Source organism: Carcharodon carcharias, chromosome 1, assembly GCF_017639515.1.
Source record: "Carcharodon carcharias isolate sCarCar2 chromosome 1, sCarCar2.pri, whole genome shotgun sequence".
Lineage (NCBI taxonomy): Eukaryota > Metazoa > Chordata > Chondrichthyes > Lamniformes > Lamnidae > Carcharodon > Carcharodon carcharias.
In genome coordinates, this window is record NC_054467.1 from 213,432,692 (window position 1) to 213,451,908 (window position 19,217).

General features: G+C 42.0%; 1 protein-coding gene across 8 annotated transcripts in view; it reads right to left on the reverse strand.

The window, feature by feature from the left end:
• Positions 1-19,217, reverse strand: part of znf532 (zinc finger protein 532) — a 195,147-nt gene that overhangs the window by 111,118 nt on the left and 64,812 nt on the right. For 2 of the 8 annotated variants that reach the window (XM_041185680.1, XM_041185691.1), the window contains one exon: positions 13,524-14,315. The exons of 5 other annotated variants lie outside the window; for them this stretch is intronic. The gene's annotated coding sequence lies outside the window, so the exon portion shown is untranslated. Of the gene's footprint in view, positions 1-13,523; positions 14,316-16,667; positions 16,687-19,217 lie in introns of those variants that run through there. One more of the 8 variants, XM_041185707.1, reaches the window with a different exon arrangement.

The following is a 19,217-nucleotide window of genomic DNA, read 5'->3' on the forward strand; positions in this document are numbered from 1 at the left end:
TTCCACAAATCTCAAAAGCTAGTGCACAGGTACAAAATGTGATCAAATAAATCAATAAACTAACAAATGTTGATCTTAATCTCAAGGGGATTAAAATTCAGAAGTAAGGAAGAGATGCTTCACTCTTCAGAGCTTTATTCAGACCTAGTCTGGAGTTCTGCATTCAGTTTTGGAAACCAAATTGCAGGAAAAATATATTTGGAGTTGGAAGGGTACAGCATAGATTCTCTAGAATGGTGAAGGATTAAACTATGAGGGCAGGTTACATAAACATAGGGCCGAATTTTGCCCTTGGTGGGTGTGCGGGCCCCACCAGCTCAGCGGCAGGCGGACAGCTGACCCCTGCCGCTGAAATGGAGCCCGCTGCCATTTTGAGTGAAAGACCAATTGCTGTCTCAGGGAGATTAGTGACAGGTTAAAAAACTTTAAAAATCGAAAAATAAAAATATTATTAACAAGTCCCCCTCATGTGATTAAAAACGGACATGAAACCTCATCCCGCCTTATGGTTGGACGGGCAAGTCTTTAATGATCTTAATTAGCCTGTCAATGGCCTTAATTGGCCATTGACAGGTTGGCGGGCGGACAGCCGCCTTCCAAAAAATTTAAAAGGGACTGGGATGACGTCAGGGGTTCCTCCCAATGTCATTCCACGTCATTTTCCCGTCGGTGAGCAGGCCCCATCCCCAAATCGCCGACGGGAAAATTCTGGCCATAGTTTCTATTTCCTTGAGTTTAGACGATCGACGTAATCAAATCAAGATGTTAAAGATGATTCAGGGAGTTGATCCAGAAGATAGAGAAACTATTTCCTCTGCTGGAGAATCCAAAACAAGAAATCAGAATTTTAAAATTAGAGCTGAGCCATTTAGGAGTGAAATGAGGAAGCATTTTTCATCCACTGGATCGTGGATATCTGGAACTTCCTTTCCTTAAAAGGCTGTGGATGTTGGGTCAACTGAAATTTTCCAGACTGAAATCTTTATTGGATAAGGTTATTAAAGCATTTGGCACAAAGGCAGGTAAATGGAACTGAGGTACCGATCAGCCATGATCTAATGGAATGGCAGACATGCTCAAGAAGCTAAAAGGAATGATATTCCTGTAATTATTAGTGTTCAACAACTATAATTTCAGCCATTGCAAGCTATTCCTTCTGACTCCGATTGAACTCAGTTTTTCTAAAAGCCTTGGTACAATGCTTGATCAAACACTGCCTTGACGTCAACATTGTCTACTCTCGCCTCTTCTCCTGTATTCAGTGCTTGCACCATATCTGGGTCAGAGCTATTTGTTTTCTTAGCCTCTTCCACTTATTGATTCAGTTCATACACTTGTTTATTTGTTATTTTTCAGTTCTGAGAAAGAGCCCAGCCTGGAACATCAACTTGTCCGTTCTGTCAACTACTGTTGACTGATATCTATGTTTCCATCTTTTTCCGCCTTTGTTTCAGATTTCCAGCATTTGTAGTGTTTTGGATTTTTTTTTATTTATAAAATCATTATTCCAATAAGATATAAATCTGTAAGCTTGATATAACAGTTGCTTACAAAAAAAATAGCATATCTGCATCCATTAAGCAGTTTAGTATAATAGATCTGTAATGCAGAGCACAGTATGGTCTGTATTACACATTTTGATCACAAAGGTGGAGTATCATAAAAATCTTTCACTTGGCTCCAAGCTCAATGATTGCAGCTGCAGATTGTCATCAGAATTCTCCACATTTCAATTTCAATGATCAGCAAACAATTGGCCCTGATTTTCATTTGATAAGGTCGCTAATATAAAAGACATGAACATATAATCTCAATTCCAGTAATTGCCTTTTGCTGGTAAGTAATTTGGCCTCACTGACATGTACAACAGGGTTTATTATTGGAGAAATCAGCTATTGTTATTCCCCACCATAGAGGGTTTCAAAATGAGAGTTCAACACTAAACAAAATAAATTCAATATTCTTGGTGTACATAAGAACATAAGAAAGAGGAGCAGGAGTAGGCCATTTGGCCTCTCAATCTTGCCCCGCCATTCAAAAAAATCATGGCTGATCTGCCCCAGGCCTCAACTCCTCTTTCATGCCAACTCCTCATAGCCCTCAACTCCCCGATATTTCAAAAATCTATCTACTTCCTCTTTAAATACTTGCAGTGATCTAGCCTCCACAACTCTCTGGGGTAGAGAATTCCAGATATTCACTACCCTCTGAGAGAAGAAATTCCTTCGCATCTCAGTTTTAAATGAGTGCCTCCTTATTCTGTAACTTATTCTGTTCCCTAGTTCGAGATTCCCCCACTACTGGAAACATCTTCTCAACATCTACCCTGTCAAGCCCCTCAGAATCTTGTACGTTTCAATAAGATCACCCCTCGTTCTTCGAAGCGCTAATGAATAAAGGCCTAACCTGTTAAGCCATTCTTGATAAATCAACCCTTTCATCCCAGGAATCAGCCTAGTGAATCTCTTTTGAACTGCCTCTAATGTCAGTATATCCTTTCTTAAATATGGGGACCAAAACTGTACACAGTACTCCAGGTGCAGCCTCACCAAAACTCTGTACAGTTGTAACAAGACTTCCCTATTTTTAAACTCCAACCCCCTTGCAATATGGGCCAAAATTCCATTTGCCTTCTTAATTACTTGCTGCACCTGCATACTAACTTTTTGTGTTTCATGCACAAAAACACCCAGATCCCTCTGTGTTGCACTTTTTGGAGTCTCTCTCTATTTAAATAATAGTCTGCCTTTTGATTCTTCCCACCAAATGCATGACCTCACACTTTCCTACATTAAACTCCATCTGCCAAGTTTTTGCCCACTCACTCAACCTAACTATATCCCCTTGCAGATTCCTTATGTCCTCAACACAACATGCCTTCCCACCTACTTTTGCATTGTCAGCAAAGTTGGATACATTACACTCTGCCCCCTCCTCCAAATCATTAATATAGATAGTAAATAAAATTCTCTACCCTATTAATATAGATAGTAAATAATTGATGCCCAAGGACTGGTGGTACTCCACTAGTTACGTCTTTCCAACCTGAAAAAGACCCATTAATCCCAACTCTCTGTCTTCTGTGTGTTAACCAATCCTGAATCTATGATAACACATTACCCCCAATACCGTGAGCTTCTATGTTGTGCAATAACCTTCTATGTGGCACCTTATCAAATGCCTTCTGGAAATCCAAATATGCGACATCTACTGGTTCCCCTTTAACAACTGTTTGTTATATCCTCAAAGAGCTCTAGCAAATTTGTCAAACATGATTTCCCTTTCACAAAACCATGTTGACTCTGTTTGATTGCCTTGAGCTTTTCTAAATGTCCTGCTATTTCTTCCTTAACAACGGACTCTAGCATTTTCCGAATGACAGATGTTAGGATATTGTTGGTCTATAGTTTCCTGTTTTTTGTCTCCCTCCCTTCTTGAACAAGGGCATCACATTAGCGGTTTTCCAATTCGTTGGGACCCTCTTGGAATCCAGTGAGTTCTGAAAATATTTCGACCAATGCCTCCACTATCCCTATAACCATTTCCTTTAAAACCCTTGGATGCAGGCCATCAGGTCCTGGAGACTTGTCTGCCTTTAGTCCAATAAGTTTGTCAAATACTTTGTCCTTCGTGATAGAGACTGTTACAAGATCTTTCCTCCCATTAGCTCCTTATCGGATATCTTTGGGATGTTTATAGTGTCCTCCACCATGAAGATCGATGCAAAATATTGGTTTAAGTTATCTGCCATTTCCCTGTTCTCAGTTATCAATTCTCCAGTCGCATCCTCCAAGGGTCCCGTGCTCACTTTAGCCACTATTTCTTTTTATATACCCGTAGAAGCTCTTGTGTTTGTTTTTATATTTCTTGCCAATTTACTTTCATAATCAATTTTCTCCATTTTTATTAGCTTTTTAGTCATCCGCTGCTGGTTCCTAAGAGATTCCCAATCCTCTGGCCTACCACTAGTTTTTGCCCCTTTGTATGCCATAGTTTTTGATTGGATACTCTCCTTGACCACCTATGTTAACCATGGGTGGTTCATCCTTCTCGCCGAGTCCTTCTTTTTGGCCGGGATAAATTTTTGCTGAGTGTTATGAAATATCTGCTTAAATGTCTGTCACTGCTTATCCACTGACTTTCCCCTTAGTCTATTTTCCCAGCCTGCTTCAGACAACTCTTTCTTCATATTTCTGTAATTGCCCTTATTTAAGTTGAGGACACTGGTTTGAGACCCGAGTTGCTCGTCCTGAAACTGAATTTGAAATTCTACTATGTTGTGTTTGCTAACCCTTAGAGGATCCTCAACCACAAGACCTCTTATTAATCCTACTTCATTACACATTACTGGATCTAAAATAGCCTGTTCCTGTTCACCACCGTTTATACCTCTTTGTCCTTTTTTCTATGACATCTTTTGGCAATCTCCACCTATCACTGGCCCTCTATCCAGCTCTACCTGTCCCACCCCGCCTTAAACCAGCTTATATTTCACCTCTTTTCTATTTTTCCTTAGTTCTGATGAAGAGTCATTCGGACTCGAAACGTTAACTGTATTCCTCTCCGCAGATGCTGTCAGGCCTGCTGAGTTTTTCCAGGCATTTTTGTTTTTGTTCTGTTCCTGGTTAGGTTCTGCAACATATTGCTGTAAGAAACAATCCCTGAAGCACTCTACAATTTTGTCTTCCATGTTACCCCTGCCAATCTGATTTGTCCAGCCAACATGCAAATTAAAATCACCCATGACAATTGTTGCGCCTTCCTTACGTGCCTCCATAATTTCATGATTTATACTTTATCCTACAGTGAGGCAACTCTCCGGGGGCTGATAGACGACTCCTACCCATGACTTCTTTCCCTTGCTATTCCTTATTTCCACCCAAACTGATTCCACATCATGAACTATTGCACATATATCACTACTCACCACTGCACTGATACCTTCCTTTATTAACAAAGCTACTCCACCTCCTTTCCCTTTCTGCCTATTTTTCCGAAACATCGAATACCCTTGAATGTTGAGTTCCCAGACTTGGTCTCCCTGCAACCATGTCTCTGTAATAGCTATCAAGTCACATTAATTTACTGTCAACTCATCTATCTTGTTACAAATGCTGTGTGCATTCAGATAAAGAGCCTTAAGCTTTGACTTTTTAACCATTATTACTCATTCTGGTTCTAATTTCTGCTGCACTATTCTGCTTATATTTTCTGTCCCTTCCTGTCACACTTTGATTATTGTTCACCTTTTCACTACTCTGCACCTCTGCTCTCTCATTTCTTTATTTTTTAAACTTCCCTTTAATTGAAACTTGCCCTCCAACTAATTAGGTTAAAATCCTATCTACAACCCTAATTATATGATTCACAAGGACACTGGTCCCAACATGGTTCAAATGAAGCCCATCCCAACAGACCAGCTCTCTCCTTCTCCAGTGCTGGTGCCTGTGCCTCATGAATCGGAACTCAGTTCTCCCACACCAATCTTTGAGCCATGCATTTACCTCTCTAATCTAATTTAGCAGATGCATGAGGCTCAGGTAGTAATCCGGAGGTTATTATCTTTGTGGTTCTGCTTTTTAATTTAGCACCGAGTTGCTCGTAGTCCCTCAGCAGAACCTCTTTCCTAGTCCTACCTATATCGTTGGTGCCTACGTGGACCGTGACAACTGAATCCTTCCTTTGCCACTCCAAGTTCCTCTCCAACCCAGAAGATACATTCTGTTTATGAAACAGAATCAAATTATTAAAAAGTGGATGCATCGGCTATAATAGTGGATGCATTGGCTATAATATTCCAAAATTCCCTGGATTCTGGAAAGATTCCAGTGGATTGTAAAATGCTAATATAACGCCCTTATTCAAAAAGAGGGGGAGGCAGAAAGTAGGAAAGTATAGGCCAGTTAGTTTAACGTCTGTCGTTGGGAAATTGTTGGAATCCACTATTAAGGAAGTAGTAATGGGGCATTTGGAAAGTCAAAATGTAATCCATCAGTCAGCATGGTTTTATGAAGAGTAAATCGTGTTTGACTAATTTGCTAGAGTTCTTTGAAGATGTGACAAGCAAAGTGGATAATGGGGATCCTGTAGATGTAGTACATCTGGACTGCCAGAAGATCTTTGATAAGGTGCTGCACAAAAGATTAATATACAAGATAAGATCACACGGAGTTAGGGGTAATATATTAGCTCGGATAGAGGATTGGCTAACCAACAGAAAGCAGAGAGTCGGGACAAATCGGTCTTTTTCTGGATGGCAAGCTGTAACTAGTGGAATGCCACAGGGTTTAGTCCTTGGGCCCCAACTATTTACAATTTATATTAATGACTTGGGTTCAAGGATAGAAGGTACTATAGCAAAATTTGCAGATGGCACCAAAATAGGTAGGAAAGTAAGTTGCAATGAAGAAATAAGAAATTTACAAATGAATATGGACAGGTTAGGTAAATGGGCCAAAATTTGGCAGATGGAGTTTAACGTGGATAAGTGTAAGGTTATCCATTTTGGTCGGAAGAATAAAAAAGCGACTTATTATTTAAATGGAGAGAAACTTCAGAATGCTTCAGTGCAGAGGGATCTGGGTGTCCTCGTGCATGAATCGATGAAAGCTAGTATGTAGGTACAGCAGGTAATAAGGAAGGCAAATGAAATTTTTGCATTCATTGCTAAAGGAATAGAGTATAAAACTAGGGAAGTGTTGTTGTAACTGTACAAGGCATTGGTGAGACCGCACCTGGAGTACTGTGCACAGTTTTGGTTCCCTCACTTGAGGAAGGATGTAGTTGCATTGGAGGCAGTTCAGAGGAGGTTCCCTAGATTGATTCCAGAGATGCGGGACTTGTCTTATGAGTAGAGATTGAGCAGTTTAGGCCTATACCCACTGGAGTTTAGAAGGATGAGAGAAGATCTAATTGAGGTATATAAGATGCTAAAGAGGATAGACAAAGTAGACGTGGAGCGGATATTTCCCCTGTGGGGCATTCTAGAATGAGAGGCCATAGCTTTAGGCTAAGGGGTGGTAGATTTAAATCAGATATGAGGAGGAATTACTTTTCTCAAACGGTCATGAATCTGTGGAATTCACTGCTTCAGAATGCAGTGGATGCCGGGATGCTGAATAAATTTAAAGAGGAGATAGACAGATTTTTAATCAGTAACGGGTTGAAAGGTTATGGGCAGAGGGTGGGAAATTAGAGTTGAGGCCAAAATTAGATCAGCCATGATCGTATTGAATGGTGGGGCAGGCTCGAAAGGCTGAATTACCTAATCCTGCTCCTAGTTCTTATGTTCTTATGTTCTTATCTTAAAACCACATCGATTTCTAAGTCATATTCTTTTAAAAAGTGGGTTACTTGGGGCAGTCTTATCCCGAACTTCTTTCCATGTATCCAAGGCCACTGTCCTCATCAACTTACATTGGCTACTGGTCCCCCAGTGCCTTCTAGTTAGAATTATGATCTTTGTGTTTAAATCCTTTCATGGCTTTGCCCCTCCCTATCTTTGTAACTTCTTCCCGCCCTACAACACCGCTCCATCCAACCCAAAGCTCTACATTTCTCTATCTTTATCTTCTTGGGCATCAGTACAAATCCCTGGGAACAACACTTGTCATACACTAGCAACTAGGGAATGTTCCCTTTATCCCTACTCTGTCTCCTACCTCAACTAATTATCAATCGACCTCAAAGGGCTACCTTCAATTCAATGTGCTTTCGTTTTTATTACTAAAAAATCTTTTACAAAACCTTATCAAATGCCTTCTGAAAGTGCACATGGACAACTGTCATGCGCACTTTCCAATCCACCATGACATGCAAAAAATTCAACTAGATTAACTGGAGATGGCCTACCTATTAGAAATCTATGCTGATCAGCTAATACATGCTAAGTTCTATTAGTCACTCTACCTGATGGTAAATTCCAGTGATTTCCTCACAAATGAGGTTTAAATAATAGGTCTGTAGTCACCAGACTTCTCCCTTCTAAAATAATAGAGTGAAATTTGCAGTTTTCTAATAGGTACAATTCCTGAATCTAGAGAGATTTGGAAAATTATGACTTAACGTATCTGCAGTTTCCTCAACTGTTTCTCCTAATACCCTGGGATGTAAACACTCAATATTAGAATTTGTTTTACAGAAGGCCATAATGGAAAGGAAGAGGATGAGTACCCCAGGAAAAGGAAGAGATTGCAATGCAAGCCAGGATGCAAATCAGGAAAGGAAGTTGGGTAGTCAACAGTTTAATGGAAATGGAGTCAAGGATGCAGGAGATGGGAAGCACGCATAAGATGATCTCAGAGAGGGAGATGGGAGAGAAGCTAGGTTAGAAGAGGGTAGGGTGCTGTATACGGTAAACAATACAAAAGGAAGTGATCAGAGATAGCTCAGTCAGTGATAGAGACCATGGGAGTTGAGAGACCACAGGAATTGATAAGATCGAGAGGGTGGTTGTGAATATGGGTCAGAGAGTTTATATGGAACGAGGGATTTACAAAGGTCAGGAGGATAGTGAATTTAGAGAAGAGGAAGCAAGAAGACCAAGTTTAACATTGAAATCTCGGATGACAAGGAGCTGCTGAGTGTAGAAGCCAAGGGAGGTTACTGGGGAGAAATTCAGAAGAAATGGGGGAGCTGAGCTTATCAATAGGCAGCAAGAATTTTAAAGGAGAGGTAAGAGTGATGGAACGAGATGAACGAACTTAGAAGAAAGGTTGCCAGAGATGTAGAGGGAGAAACCAATGCTTGATATAATGATAAGGGCTACAATGCCACTGCAATAGTTTAGGCAAGACAAATAATGGGAAGTACAGCCAGGTGGGAAGAGGCAAGTTGTTGCCATCCATAACATCACTACATAGTATTGATCAATGTGTTGGTAAGTACATGCAACTTTAATTGAATCTATTGAAATAGATCTCCTCACATATGGACATTTAGCTTATACTGCTGCACTCTTGGTGTCTCAAGTAGTCACGAACAAGCGATCATGATATAAAGTATCCATGGATCATGGATTTAATTTCCCACTTTATTTCAATCTTATAGATATACGGGAAAGGCACTAAAGTAATGAGATCCAGGTCGAAATCTTCAGTTGCCCCAATTTTGGCTTAATCTCAGATGACAGGAACTGGCATGAATGGAAGCCTATGCTCTGCACACTGTAAAGTCTACTCATTCACTGCCAGGATAAACGGGAAGCTTTGGTTCCATACTTTCTGATCTTGTGTGTGTTTGAAAATAATCACTTTAAGGAGTTATTGTATTTTAAAACTATAAGAAATATATCTTAAAGTATATTCCAAATGCTCTGTAAATTAAATCTATTTCTGATTATTTGTTAAACAAAAGAAGGTGTAAAAAAACTGAACAACATTGAAATACATAGAAGTTCTCAAAGCAAACCGCTGCTATGAAAGTGTCTGTGTAGTCTGATGACAGGAAGTCACTGATTGATATAAAAACCAATCCACATTATTGAACTGACAGATCAAGCAGACTGACTGTATATAATTGCACCTTTGAACACAGGCATTTCAAAAAAGAGACATCTGAGGAGAAGCACACTCCTTTTTTTCATGTCAGATGTAATTCCCGCAGAAAATGCATTACTAGAGAAAAATAATTAATGTCAAAGGAAATGGAGCTCAAAGCTGTATTAAATTAACTTAGTTCCCAACATGATAAGCTTTGAAACACCGCCAGGTTTATTGACATATTGCAAACATAAAGGCCTCAAATTTAAATGGGTGGGTACACTATATAGCATGACAACCACAATTCATCTGCTGATAACGACTAGTAGGGATGTGGATAGTATTTAAATATACCCAGCAGTAAACATGCATAACACTACTTTAATGTATGTAAAGGCAGAGGTCATATGGCACAGTAGTAGTGTCCCTACCTCTGAGACAGAAGCTCAAGGTTCAAGTCGCACTTCAGGACTTGATAGCCACAGAAGGTGCGTTCATAAACAAACAGGTTGATTATCAGATAAAAACAAAAAACTGCGGATGCTGGAAATCCAAAACAAAAACAGAATTACCTGGAAAAACTTAGCAGGTCTGGCAGCATCGGCGGAGAAGAAAAGAGTTGACGTTTCGGGTCCTCATGACCCTTCAAAAGAACCGAGTGAATACTAGGAGAGGGGTGAAATATAAGCAGGTTTAAGGTGGGGCGGGCGGGTGGGGGGAGAGAAGTGGAGGGAGGTGGTGTGGTTGTAGGGACAAGCAAGCAGTGATAGAAGCAGATCATCAAAAGATGTCACAAACAACAGAACAAAAGAACACATAGGTGTTGAAGTTGGTGATATTATCTAAACGAATGTGCTAATTAAGAATGGATGGTAGGGCACTCAAGGTATAGCTCTAGTGGGGGTGGGGGGAGCATAAAAGATTTAAAAATATTTAAAAATAATGGAACTAGGTGGGAAAAGAAAAATCTATATAATTTATTGGAAGAAACAAAAGGAAGGGGGAAGAAACAGAAGGTGGGTGGGGATGGAGGAGGGAGTTCAAGACCTAAAGTTGTTGAATTCAATATTCAGTCTGGAAGGCTGTAAAGTGCCTAGTTGGAAGATGAGGTGCTGTTCCTCCAGTTTGCGTTGGGCTTCACTGGAACAATGCAGCAAGCCAAGGACAGACATATGGGCAAGAGAGCAGGGTGGAGTGTTAAAATGGCAAGCGACAGGGAGGTTTGGGTCATTCTTGCAGACAGACCGCAGGTGTTCTGCAAAGCGGTCGCCCAGTTTACGTTTGGTCTCTCCAATGTAGAGGAGACCGCATTGGGAGCAACGAATACAGTAGACTAAGTTGAGGGAAATGCAAGTGAAATGCTGCTTCACTTGAAAGGAGCGTTTGAGCCCTTGGACAGTGAGGAGAGAGGAAGTGAAGGGGCAGGTGTTACATCTTTTGCGTGGGCATGGGGAGGTGCCATAGGTGGGGGTTGAGGAGTAGGGGGGTGATGGAGGAGTGGACCAGGGTGTCCAGGAGGGAACGATCCCTACGGAATGCCGACAGGATGTGAAGGGAAGATGTGTTTGGTAGTGGCATCATGCTGGAGTTGGCAGAAATGGCGGAGGATGATCCTTTGAATGCGGAGGCTGGTGGGGTGATAAGTGAGGACAAGGGGGACCCTATCACGTTTCTGGGAGGGAGGAGAAGGCATGAGGGCGGATGCGTGGGAGATGGGCCGGACACGGTTGAGGGCCCTGTCAACCACCGTGGGTGGAAAACCTCGGTTAAGGAAGAAGGAGGACATGTCAAAGGAACTGTTTTTGAAGGTAGCATCATCAGAACAGATGCAACGGAGGCGAAGGAACTGAGAGAATGGGATGGAGTCCTTACAGGTAGCGGGGTGTGAGGAGCTGTAGTCAAATGTAGCTGTGGGAGTCGGTAGGTTTGTAATGAATATTGGTGGACAGTCTATCACCAGAGATTGAGACAGAGAGGTCAAGGAAGGGAAGGGAAGTGTCAGAGATGGACCACGTGAAAATGATGGAGGGGTGGAGACTGGAAGCAAAATTAATAAATTTTTCCAAGTCCCGACGAGAGCATGAAGCAGCACCGAAGTAATCATCGATGTACCGGAGAAAGAGTTGTGGAAGGGGGTCGGAGTAGGACTGGAAGAAGGAATGTTCCACATACCCCATAAAGAGACAGGCATAGCTGGGACCCATGTGGGTACCCATAGCCACACCTTTTATTTGGAGGAAGTGAGAGGAGTTGAAGGAGAAATTGTTCAGTGTGAGTACAAGTTCAGCCAGACGGAGGAGAGTAGTGGTGGATGGGGATTGTTCGGGCCTCTGTTCGAGGAAGAAGCTAAGGGCCCTCAGACCATCCTGGTGGGGGCTGGAGGTGTAGACGGATTGGACGTCCATGGTGAAGAGGAAGCGGTTGGAGCCAGGGAACTGAAAATTGTTGATGTGACGTAAGGTGTCAGAGGAATCACGGATGTAGGTGGGAAGGGATTGGACAAGGGGAGAGAGAAGGGAGTCAAGATAACGAGAAATGAGTTCTGTGGGGCAGGAGCAAGCTGACATGATGGGTCTACCGGGACAGTTCTGTTTGTGGATTTTGGGTAGGAGGTAGAAGCGGGCCGTCCGAGGTTGGGTGACTGTCAGGTTGGAAGCTGTGGGAGGAAGATCCCCAGAAGAGATGAGGTCAGTGACAGTCCTGGAAACAATGGCTTGATGTTCAGTGTCATGGTCCAGGGAGAGGTAGGAGGAAGTGTCTGCGAGTTGACGCTCAGCCTCCGCAAGGTAGAGGTCAGTGCGCCAGACAACAACAGCACCACCCTTGTCAGCAGGTTTGATGACAATGTTAGGGTTGGACCTGAGAGAACGGAGTGCAGTAAGTTCCGAGAGAGACAGATTAGAATGGGTGAGAGGAGCAGAGAAATTGAGACGACTAATGTCATCTTGATTATCAGCCTGTAAATCCTTCCAATATGCCTGATGGCAGTGGGTAAGAGTGGGAGAATTTCCTGGTCAGCCATACTGAAGAAGGCAATGGCAAATCACTGCAGTACTTTGCCAAGCATAATCATGGACCAATCCAATGGATGTCCATGGTCATCAATGCCCTATTAAGTCATGGTACCTTAAGGAGGTAGAGGAATATATGCAAGGGTTTGTTTCACTGGAATAAAACCACCAAAAATAGCAGAATGCTCATTCATCTTCCCTATTTGTTGTTTATGGGATCTTGCCTGGTACATAACTGCTACTGGACTTGCTTACTTAACAGTAACTGCATTTCAAAGCAACTAATTGTGCGTTGAGAGCTTTTGAAACCTTTCTGAAAGCTGTGATCAGATGCATTATATATGCAAGTGTCTCTTTAAAACAAGTCTAGTATTGCATTAATAAATTGAGGATTTCAGCAGTACATAACTGAAACCAGTCCTTAAATATAAAAGTAAATTGGCATGTTTAATACAAGTTTTACATAACTATTATACTGTTACAGCTACAGAAACCAGCATTATTGTATAATATTAGACATGTTGTGCAACACAAGGTTGCTATACCCTGAGTTAATGCTCAACTTTTTGTCAGGTAACCCTGTCATGTGGAACCCTGGTCTGACGTCACAATCTTGAACAACATTCTTCTTATCAGATCCCACAGATCCATGGGAGAAACCGCAGTGTATGTAATATGATAATATATTGGATTTCCAGAAGGTACAAATACAGATTTAAACTCAAGGATAAAACTCCAAAAATATCAAATAATATCGACATAAAATGAAACATTTTGCATATGGTGCATATCTGTAGTATACAAAGTGCTGATTGGTTGAAATGCCCCATCAAAAAAGAGTCATAAACCAAAAATCTCTATTGTAAAAAAAATCCATTGAATTCCTGATTAAGAAATATTCAATTATACAACCAATAAAACCCCTCAAAAATTTACAATATACAACCTATTGGCTCCCCAAACGTCCCATTCTGCACACCAAAAAAACAGCATTTCTAACTGGTGGCTAAACAATTCTGCAAAATAATCTTACCCACGCCACATTACAAAGACATGCCACAACCTCCTTCTTCACATTTCTCTGGCTCTGTATATGCTGTAATTCTTTCGAGTACAAACCTGTTTCCATCTGTTTCAGATGAAGTTACATTGTTTCATAGTTTGCCATTGTGAGATTTGAACTCTTGATCTTGGGGTTACAAAACCAGTACCATAACCACTTGGACACACACACACACACACACACACACAGCTTGAGAGAAATTCCATCAGCAATGCCTCTTCTGCAGCCTCTGAAGGAGGACCATCGAACAAACACTAGTGTCCTTCTTGAAACCAGCTCCACCAGCATTCAGGCAAAACTCCTGCAAGATCACCTACGAAAGACTGGACAGTGTGTCCAGATGGCTGAAAAGCGTCTCCCCCACCAGCTCCTGTTTTCTTAATTCGTTACCAATCGTTCAAAATGGTGACAACTTGTCCATCAAGGTGCATCATGCTTTGAATCACAGTGTCTTAATGATGAGGCAATGCGGCAGCAGAGAGATAAAGGAACCAAACCCTGAACTCCGGATCCCACAACCTCATGGAACATTTAGCCCCATGTGTCCAAAGATGTGCGAGTCGAGAATTGGCCATGTTGGTCATGTGAAGATCCCTTGAAGAAACTCGCAACCCTGAGTAGATATCATCCTTGAATCAAGAGTCAGCCAACAACATTAGGCTTTAGGTTTGCCTTCTGCTTTATGTTCAAAGCTTGGATCCTTCAGTTGACTTTTGACCTCATGAATTGATGGAGGTGGAAGAGTATGAAGCACCTCGTGTACTGAAAGGGAAGTGTACAAAGCATCCCATGAACTGAGGGAGAGGATTTGAGGAGAGAGATGTTTCACTGAAATGAAGTACAGAGTTAGAGGGGAGCAGAGCAGCTGAACTTTGTGAGAATACTTAGAGAGAAAAAAAGCCAATGCAAGGGGAGGGACATCACTAAAAACATAAGAGCATAAAAAATAGGAGCAGGAATGGGCTTTATGGCCCATATAGGCTGCTCTATCATTCAATATGATCGTGGCTTCAACACCACTTTCCCACCCACTCCTCATATCGCTTGATTCCCTAAGTAACCAAAATATGTCATCTCAACCTTAAACATGCTCAATAGTGGAGCATCCACAACCTTCTTGGGTAGGGAATTCCAAAGATTCACAAACCTTTGGGTGAAGAGATTTCTTCTCATCTCGGCCCTAAATGACCATCTCCTTATCCCTTAACCCCCTTTTTTGAAACCCTTATTCCCTAATCCAGAAACACCTAGTCTATCTGGGAAATTTCCCGACTTAGCAATCCCGATCCAGGGACAAATATCTGGGCGCAACATGCCATTTGTCTTCATAATTGCTTGCTGTACCTGCATGCTAACTTTGTGTTCCTTGTACGAGTACACCCAAACTCCACTAAATACCAAGTGTAGAATTTTTCACTCAGTGTGCAGGGGTGTGCCCGACACACTCAAGTGTGAAACAGCCCACGATGAAGTCGGGCAAGCGTCCCAACGTCATCGCGTACTTGTGCAATATTTTGGTCGGCAGGTGCGTGCAAGAGTCGGCAGCGCACCCGCCGATAATTAAGAGGCCTATTAAGGCCATTAAAGTAGCAATTGACGTTTTTTCACTGCATGTCCAACCTTACAGTTGGCAGTCAGGCAAATCAGCCAAGCAGCCTTTGCACTTTTGAGGAAACCTCATCCAGGAGCAGGATTAATTTTAAAAAGATTGAAATGTTTTCAAAAAATTTTCATCATCCGTATGTTGAGGTGTCTCATTCTGACGTGTGGACATTTTTTCCCGAACTTAAATTCTGTTTTTATTGATTTTAAATTCGTCGGCTCTTTGAGGCAGCTCTCTGCCTTCAGGGAGCTTTCCTTCCGTGCTCCCCCACGCCCATGCTGACTTCAGCACTCGACCTCCTCCCGCCCCCGCCCCCACCCTGGTAGTGCTGAGCCTTTCAGCATGCCTTTCATGCTGGCTGTTAATTGGCCAGCCAGTGTGAAATCGCGGTCGGGGGCCAATCGTGGTCAGCGACCCATTACCGGGCCCGCCGATCACAGCCACCCACCAACCTGAAAGTTCTGCCTCAACATTTACAAGTTTTATGCCTTTTAACAAATATTCTGCTTTTCTATTCTTATGACCAAAGTGAATAACCTCACACTTCCCTACATTATAGTCCATTTGCCATCTTGTTGCCCATGTATTTAACCTGTCTATATCTCGTTGCAGTCTCTTTGTGTCCTCCTCACAGCTTGTATTCCAGGTCAGTTCAGATAAGTTTAGGAAAGCAACAAATTTTGGTGAATATCATGAAGCCCTAGAATAATACAGCAAAGGAGGTGGTCATTTAAGCCTATAGTGCCTGTACCGGGTAAACTTAGATGTCATTTATTTTTCCTATCAACCATTAAGTAAAAAGTGTTCCACAATTAAGCAGATTGCACAACTTTTAATTTCCCCAGGAGTCATTCCCCCAATCCCCTTTAAACGCCCATACCAGTGGATATGTAATTGAGGGTATGGCAGCATTTGGTAGGAGTGCGCAATTTTCCAAATTTTACTGCATGTGTTTCCTCATTTTCTTTGTTGCCTCCACAAAAAGTTTCAGAATCTGCTCAACAGCCATCTCAGACAGAGTCTATGCCACAGTAGCTATGACAGCACAGAACATCTGCTAGAATCTGGGATTTCAATCTACTTTCAGGGATGCCTAAATACAGTCAGGGCCAATATGGAGTGACCATATCACCAGGGCAGATTAGGTGCAGGATCTTGCGTCTAGAAACTGGTGTGCATTACGCCTAGTTTGCAATTTTAAAAATAGGCAAAGCTATAATTTCTGCCCCAGTGTGCCCAACTAACTTTTGAGGAATGTGACCCATGCCAAGTACCGGTATGTCTGATCAGGCATTCCATTTAAAATGAGTTTAAACACCCTTGCAGTAACCCGTATTTTTCTCATTTAGAATATTGCCAGATGTGATATTTTGTTTGCATTTCAGCCTTTTCAGCATTTACAATAGTTTTTTTTCTCTTTGCCTGGACCTGAGATCTTTTATCAATCTATTACATGGCACTCTGATATTCCCCAACAATTGAAATGCAGACAAATGTCTTACAAAACTTACCTTGCTGGTTGTCAAGAACACAATAGGCAAAGGTAATGTGTGCTCGATGCTGAAGGGCAAAACCAAACCTTTCCACAGAATTTTAATACTTCAGCAACCTGTGTTCAGCAGATAAGTCAACTCCCTGTTGAATTTCTGAAACGAGAGTTCCTGATAACCACTCTATCCAGGCGAGACACTTTTATAGCCAATGAAATATATGTGTAGAACTTTATCCACATGTTAATACAAGTATTTGAAGAGTCATATGCAATAACTCTCATGTTTCTGGACTAACAAAGAAGCTGGGATTATAATTCTATTTATGAACTTGCAGGATGGCCTGGCCATACCTATAGGACACTTATGGCGGACGGCATCTTATCTAAACCAGGAGTCTAATGGGTACACTGAGCCCAAGAGGAAAAGGTAGAGTTTCTCTGCAATCTGTCTGCCAGATACTCCACAATTAGACAGGTAGAGGCTTGGGAGAACAGTAGAGCTGCCAAGGAAAACTGAGCTTTCACACTTCTAATCCTATTCTTACTTTGGCACTTGTTGGACCCATCAAAGGTCTGATAACAATTACCAAACCAAGGAACTGAATGGATTTAGCTGATGAGAATCTGGCAGCTTTGCAGAGGATATGAGTAGGTAACATTCTGGTGAAGTTTTCTCTAGTGTTACTAAATTGATCATCTTACTGCTAAAGTAAACAGACTATTTGTAAACCTACAATCCCATCCTATATATATTCTCTACTTGGCAGGACATCTCTTGCAAAAGTAAGAGCCCAAAAAAAAGGGCTTATGTCTGACACATGAGATCAATCGCTCTAATTATGAGCTTTCGATTCCCCACATTAGTGCATAGGTTTGTACTGAGTCATACATATGAACAAGAAAGCAGATTCAATTCCAGGGGCTGGATTTTCATGTCGGAGGCAGGACTTGGGAGACGGGACTAATCCCGCCATCATGCTCTTGCCTCTGTCTCAAGACTGCCAGTAGGGGGATTTTCAGGAGTCCTAGCCCTAAGTGGCCATAAAGGTGAGCCGGTCGTCGGAAATGGAGGCTGGCCAAGGCCAGAGTGGCAAGTTAAAAGTCCCTGTTCCCAAAAAGCCTTGTTCTGGTGCTTCCGAGGTAACCAGAGGCTTGCCAATTTACAGTTGAACCCTCTGACTAGTTCAAACCCTCCATCAGCCTACCCCCTCACCCTCATCCATTATCCAATTTTATGAACAAAACTCACAAGCCCTTTAAAACCATCAGAAGCTTTGGAATAGCCCATAAGACTACCCGAGTAAAGAAACAGGCTTCAAAACTGCTATCTCAGCAGATGTCTAGACGGATTACACAAAAGCAATGGGAAAAGATGAAACCTCTACACTTTGTTATCATAGTAAAGTACCCCTTTTCATAGTGTGAAATGTACTCTACCTTTTTAAAAATTAGATGGAACCTTTTTTGACAGGTTGTCATTTGACAGAAGTAATAATTTGGCAAACGCCTTTTTTTTTAGGGGTATCTTCTAATCGCAGCACTGACATAACTCACCTTAAGGAACATAAATGCAACTCGTCCTACAGCATTTAATGATGAACTGTAAAGGAGGCAAAAACCATTTTAGTTACCTTTCAAACTTTTCCCGCTTCCAATCTGTGGTTCATGCCTTCACACTGCTAAAATCTGGCCGCCTCCATGAAAATTTTAAAGAGGGGCTGTCAACTTAATTCTGCATTGGAACGGGCAGGTTCTGAGGCCCATCCCCTCCCCCACCCTCCTGAAAATGGCCGAGGGTGGGAACAAAGACAGGACCGCCAGCAGACCCACTCAGCGGCCATTTTCTTCGGCCACACCTCCATTTGGTCCCAATCAGGACCATGAAAATCCTGCCCCAGGTGCTGACTTACTGTGGTGGAGCTCACAGGGAGAAGAGAGGGCCAGAAAAGAAAGATAAAGCTAGGCTTTTTTTTCCCCCTTCATTCTTTTATGGAATGTGGGCACTGCTGGCAAGGCCAGCATTTGTGGCCCATCCCTAACTGCCCTTGAGAAGGTGGTGGTAACCTGCCTTCTTGAACTGCTGTTGACTTTTTCTTAACTTTGATACAACTGAGTGACTAGCTAGGCCATTTCAGAGCGCATGAAGAGTCAACCACATTGCTGTGGAGTCACATGTGGGCCAGACCATGTAAGGATGGCAGATTTCCTTTCCTAAAGGATATTAGTGAACAAGATAGGTCTTTAACAACAATCAATGATAGCTGTCATGGCCATCATTACTGAGGCTAGCTTATTATTCCAGATTTATTAATTCAATTTAATTTCTACCAACTACCATGTTGGGATTTGAACCCAGGTCTCCAGAACATTAGCCTGGGCCTCTGGATTACTAGTCCAGCAACATTACCACTACATCCCTGTCTCCCCTGCTACATATTACATTTGCTGTTCACTACCTCTGGAAATAATACATAAATGCCAGTAATACAAAAGGGTCTTATGGTAAAGTTAACGACATATGGAATCTCCATGGATTGAGAGATAATAGGAGGGCAGAATGCAAAAGGTA